This window comes from Chiloscyllium plagiosum, chromosome 11 (assembly GCF_004010195.1).
Source record: "Chiloscyllium plagiosum isolate BGI_BamShark_2017 chromosome 11, ASM401019v2, whole genome shotgun sequence".
Taxonomy (NCBI): domain Eukaryota; kingdom Metazoa; phylum Chordata; class Chondrichthyes; order Orectolobiformes; family Hemiscylliidae; genus Chiloscyllium; species Chiloscyllium plagiosum.
Window position 1 is genome coordinate 29,963,676 of NC_057720.1, and position 6,414 is coordinate 29,970,089.

Genomic DNA, 6,414 nt, shown 5'->3' on the forward strand with positions numbered 1-6,414 from the left:
TTTCCTGTATACCTTTGTGGTGAATTCTCCGTTCGGTGTTCTCTGTACCATCACGTCTGGGAATGGGAGTTGGTTATCCTTTTCTTCTTCTCTCGTGAATCGGATTCCTGTTAGTGTGGTGTTGATGATCCGGTGTGTTTTCTCTATTTCTGTGTTTTTAATGATTACAAAGGTGTCGTCAACATAAAGGATGTTGCCAAAGTTGGAGGATTTGAGCTATAGGGAGAGGCTGAACAGGCTGGGCTGTTTCTTCCTGGAGCGTCGGAGGCTGAGGGGTGACCTTATAGAGGTTTACAAAATCATGAGGGGCATGGATAGGATAAATAGGCAAAGTCTTTTCCCTGGGATGAGAGAGTCCAGAACTAGAGGGCATTGGTTCAAGGTGAGAGGGGAAAGATGTAAAAGAGACCTAAGGGGCAATGTTTTCACACAAAGGGTGGTACGTGTATGGAATGAGCTGCCAGAGGAAGTGGTGGAGGCTGGTACAATTGCAACATTTAAAAGGCATTTGGATGGGTATATGAATAGGAAGGGTTTGGAGGGATACGGGCCAGGTGCTGGCAGGTGGGACTAGATTAGGTTAGGATATCTGGTCATGGATGGGTTGGACCGAAGGGTCTGTTTCTGTGCTGTACATCTCTATGACTTATGTTGTAATATTGTTTTACAAGCTGGACATGCTCATCATCCAAAGTTGAAACCACATGACCAGTTGCCTGGCAGAAGCAAGCTGGAGTCTGAACACTAACATAGATATCTCTAACTGCAAACTGTAGTTTGAGCTGTTAATTATACCAATATAAGACGTTGAAGTAAACTGTATCCATGCTATTTGACCTGTGTTATTTACTAAAGACGTGAGAAATATGTTATGGTGATCATTGCTGGGAATTTATTTTAAAAATCGAGGCAGTCATGCAAGCTGAAAACCATAGGACAGGGCCTTAGACAAGACTTGAAGCAGTACAGAAGTTATATCCACATCAGGACCCCAAAGCAAAAAATGTGTCTAAACAAACAATGAATACTTTGTTAAAAAAAAATTAACTGCAGCTGAAAATAGCACAGAGTAGAATTGAAAAAAGTAAAATAGAAGAAACACAGCAGCTGCTCTATTGAGTCTCCATGTGGACGAACCTTAGAGTAGCAAGAATGTTATAAATCCCTTAGATATCAATGGCACTTGCAAAAAGATAAGCAACATCAGAAGGTTAACTACTAAATTCCCTGACATGAACTGGTAGACTATAGACAATTTCAGTTCTTTGACCAAATGATAGAGCTGTTTTTTAGATTTAACTGTTGCAGGAGCAGATGAGGAAATGGTGAAAATAAAGATAGTCTTTGGAAATGAAGGGTTGCACAGAGTCAATACCTCAAGCCTGTTTCAAAAGGATCAAAAAAAGCATGCTAAGCTCTGGGAAATGATAGAAAGTCAACTTTGTATAAAAGTAAACTTTTGAATTCACAACCTAGAGTGGAATTCTTATTAACGACAGCTGAGAATCAATTGATCAGTTTGTTAGTAGGTGCCATAACAAAGATGAGGACTGTGACTTTTCATAGATTGAACTATTTGAGCAGATAATGGACTTGGTTATGGCTTCAGCATGTACTGAAGTTTTCAAAAAAAAAAACAATTTGGAGGGAAAGAATGGTTATTACATAAATGCATGACTTAAAGTTGGCAAAAATATGAAATCATTGTAGCTGGAGAACATTTGCAAGGATTAGGTGCAATTATTAGTATTGGCACAGTAGTTCGGATGCAGAAAACAAGCAAGCTGTGTGTGAAATGTTGTACCCTCCATGAAGCTGTCCCACATTCCAGGAACTCTGTAAGTCATGCACTGCAAAAGAACACTGGGCTCAATTCTGCAAGAAATCTGCATCAAAAGATGCAACAAGAGACTACAATAGGATGCAATCAAATAATGTGCAGTCTACTGGTAGCAACAGCAAATAGTTTTCCAGAGACCTGTATAAACACAAGGTAGCTCAGGGTGGAAGAACCTTCAACCAGAAGGCGAACAGGTTTTCTCATTGTGAATGTGAGATAAACTGTGAACAAAGTCAAACAGTTTTGCCACTATGGGCATCATATGCATGAAGAAAGTCAGAAAATTCACACTCAAGACAAATGTCAATAAGGAAGCTAATGCAAACATCCTACCAGTCTGAATTCTGAACTCAACTATTGGAAGTCAATTTTACAACAACAACATTTAATGATATCATGGGTCACCCATTCCTTTCATTGGTGCATTCACAATGAAATGCAATCGGGCATGTCTATAAGAAAGCCTCAAGTATTCTGTTTGGTGGACAAAGAGCAATAGCAAGATTAACCTGCGTGCATGTATCTCAATATTGTCACCATTCATGAGATCAGCAAGGTAATAACTGCAGCAGAAGAGATGAAGAATATGCTCATTAAGTTCCAGACTTAAAACAATTATACACAGTCAGATGTGACACTATAGGAAATTTCAAAGGTGATGTTATATTGCAACTCAAAGAAAATTGAATTGTGTCAATTAACCCTCCCAGAAAGTGTAATGTTCACGTAAAAGAGAAGTTTAGAAGTGAACTGGACAAGATGGAATGTGACAGCATTATCTGTTACATATATCAGCACACAGACTGGTGCAATTCTATTACATGCATGGTATTACATGTTGAAGAAAGATGGCATGATCAGGTTATATTTGCACTCAAAACACATAAAACTTTATCTAAAGAAATGACCATGCAAAATTCCAAAATTTGAATTCCAAATTGACAGGAGCTAAATTGAGCATCACAGAAAAGAAGTATGTTTTATTGAAGGTTGTCATCATGCATTCATCAGGTTATTTTCAAAAATACCAATATAAAAGGCATAGCATTTTTAGTTATGAGAAGCGAATACTGATTCTGAGCAAGTGGCCTTTGACTGATGGAGAATGTACCAGTTAGGTGATGATTGACAGTTACATGCCAAATTGATTCAAAATTAAACCACAAAGTTGACTCTGATTGGTCAAAATGTTGCTCTATGGAATGAACCAGGATAACCTGAGCAAAGTGACAGCCATCAACTTAATCTGTGAATGTAACCATAGCAGAATGTGGGCTCAGGAACTTTCCAGACCTGGTTCATCTGATAACGTAATCAGTATTTACTGCTAAACAACAACGTTAAAATAAATGAAAGGAACAGCACAAGAAAACCAGAATTTTTATTGCTTACATGGATTTTTTTAAATAGAAAATGATGCTCCAGTTCTTGCACCATCTTGTGAAACAAAATAGTTGATGGCTTGATGTGGTTATTTTTTTTGACAAGACTTGCTTTTTCTTGGTTTTTAAAAATTCATATTGATGGTTTTTAGTGCCCCAGAAACAGATGGAAGGAGACCAGAATCAAAACACTAAGTGGTGGAGTACTAACTCGGGCAATAGTTCTAGTTTTCTAGTTGCCTCTCATTAGTTTAGTAGAGCTGTTTTGTCAGTTTATAATGTTATCTTCCCTCTCCCATAAGCAGTTTTGAGAGATAAATATATTTACAGCAGGCACATAAGTTTAGATTCCCTACAGTGTGGAAACAGGCCCTTAGGCCCAAAACGTCCACACTGACCCTCCGAAGAGTAACCCACACAGACACGTTTCCCCTTTGACTAATGCACCTAACACTCCAGGCAATTTAACATGGCCAATTCACCTGACCTGCACATCTTTGGACTGTGGGAGGAAACCGGAGCACCTGAAGGAAACACACACAGGGGAGAACATGCAAACTCCACACAGACAGTCGCCCAAGGCTGGGATCGAACCTGGGACCCTGGTGCTGTGAGGCAGCAGTGCTAACCACTGAGCAAGTTACTGTGGCAAACTCATTGATTGGGCTTATGGTATCTTAGCTTGGGTATGAGGTACCACAAAACATCCCCAATCAATACCGGAGAACTTCCTGAAGCCAAAGGGCAAGTTGATATATTGTCTCTACATACTGGTGCATATTTAGGAATAACAACAGTTTTAAGCCATGATTGGCATATTCTGTCAAAGATTGCAATGGACGGCACGATGAGCATTCATTGAATCATCTTGGACCACATAGATGTTACTAGCACTTGCAAGTCAAATAACAGACACATGTAAACAAAGAAGCTATCACATTTAGTTAATAATTGAACAGTTTGTAGCATAAGGCTGAAGCCACCAAAAAAAACATTCCAACAGCAGAGAAATGATACTCATTCATTTTGAAAATGAGCATTTCCAAGATTTAAAAGAAAATTGCTGTACTCAATGCCCAATTTTATAATGACACCACACAGCTAATTCTAAAGTACTTGGGGTGGATTTAAGCTAGGAAAAATAAGAAGAAAGGAACCTGGTCACTATGGACCATTGACAAATTCTCTCTCTATTCAACAGCTGTCAGGCACTGTAAGAATATGATATTAATCCTGTTTCGAACATCCTTTTTGTCATTCAGCGTGGCAATTCTCTCTTGCATTCTTCAGCCTGTCATTTACCAAATCCCTCAAACGGCATTACGGCACTGATAAGCATCAAAGAGTGCTTAGAAACATACAATAGATAAAACAAGGAGGCCTGTCAAGTAAAAGAACCTGTGTCTGGTGGAGCACTGAAATAGGAATTAAGTGAGTGTTTTGCACTGACCCACAGACTCCGAGATGAATTCCTCTCTTCAAATAGCAGGACGCTGGCCTGTAACCTAATATAGCTGCAGTGTTAATTTAATTTTGAAAAGTAATAAACATTCTCTTCGCAAAATGGGGCTAAAGCAGACACGCTGTGATTGCTAATTTACATTATTGAGCTTAGTAAGCCAACTGTCAACTGATCAACTTGTAAAAGTGATTTTGCTTTTCTTTTAGTTTCTGATTTCTGGTCACCCCTACCCACTCCAACCATCATTAACCTCTTATACCCCATCTCCTGACAGAGCAACTCTACACAGCCCCCATCCCATTCCACATTTGCACCTATCTTCCTCAGTAACTATTGGCCAGAATGGTAAAAGAATTGCAGAAAGATTCAATGAAACAAATTAAATTTGACTGACAAGAATCCAACTCTCGAACTGTGCAGGAAGGAACTTTCTGGTCTCCCAGTTACTGGGCTGAACGAAAATCTATATGACAAATGTCAACAGTGTGATTGTTAAATGGGATTTTTCTACTTTAAGAATCTCAACATTCTTACTGACTTCAGACTTGAATTTTTCTCAAAATAACAGTAGTCTGGTGGAGTGCAAAGCAGCCCTTCCCCTCTTCCAACATCTTAATCTCTGTCATTTGGACTTGCACATTGTGCATAGCAGATTGTTGATAGAATCGATCCCAGATAGATTGTTCCATTGTTATAAATGACGGATGTGCCCAAGATTTTTGGTCAGGAGGCATTGTTATAGGAACAATGAACAGAAGGCATTTTATTTCATGTTTAGGACAGACTTTCACTTTCATTCTTAAAGACAAAGTAATGTTTAGAACATAGAACACAGAACAGTACAGCACAAAACAGGCCCTTTAGCCCACGATGTGTCGATCATTGATCCTCATGTATGCACCCTCAAATTTCTGTGACCATGTGCATGTCCAGTAGTCTCTTAAATGTCCCCATTTACCTTGCTTCCACAACTACTGCTGGCAACGCATTCCATGCTCTCACAACTCTCTGTGTAAAGAACCCACCTCTGACATCGCCTCTATACTTTCCTCCAACCAGCTTAAAACTATGACCCCTCATGTTAGCCATTTCTGTCCTGGGAAATAGTTTCTGGCTATCGACTCTATCGATGCCTCTCATTATCTTGTAAACCTCAATTAGGTCCCCTCTCCTCCTCCTTTTCTCCAATGAAAAAAGTCCAAGGTCAGTCAACCTCTCTTCATAAGATAAGCTCTCCAGTCCAGACAACATCCTGGTAAACCTCCTCTGAACCCTCTCCAAAGCATCCACATCTTTCCTATAATAGGGCGACCAGAACTGGACACAATATTCCAAGTGCGGTCTAACCAAAGTTTTATAGAGCTGCAACAAGATCTCACAACTCTTAAACTCAATCCCCCTGTTAATGAAAGCTCAAACACCACATGCTTTCTTAACAACCCTGTCCACTTGGGTGGCCATTTTAAGTAATCTATGTACCTGCACACCAAGATCCCTCTGTTCCTCCACACTGCCAAGAATCCTATCCTTAATCCTGTACTCAGCTTTCAAATTCGACCTTCCAAAATGCATCACCTCGCATTTATCCAGGTTGAATCCATCTGCCACCTCTCAGCCCATCTCTGCACCCTGTCAATGTCCCGCTGCAGCCTACAACAGCCCTCTATACTGTCAACGACACCTCCAACCTTTGTGTCGTCTGCAAACTTGCTGACCCATCCTTCAATACC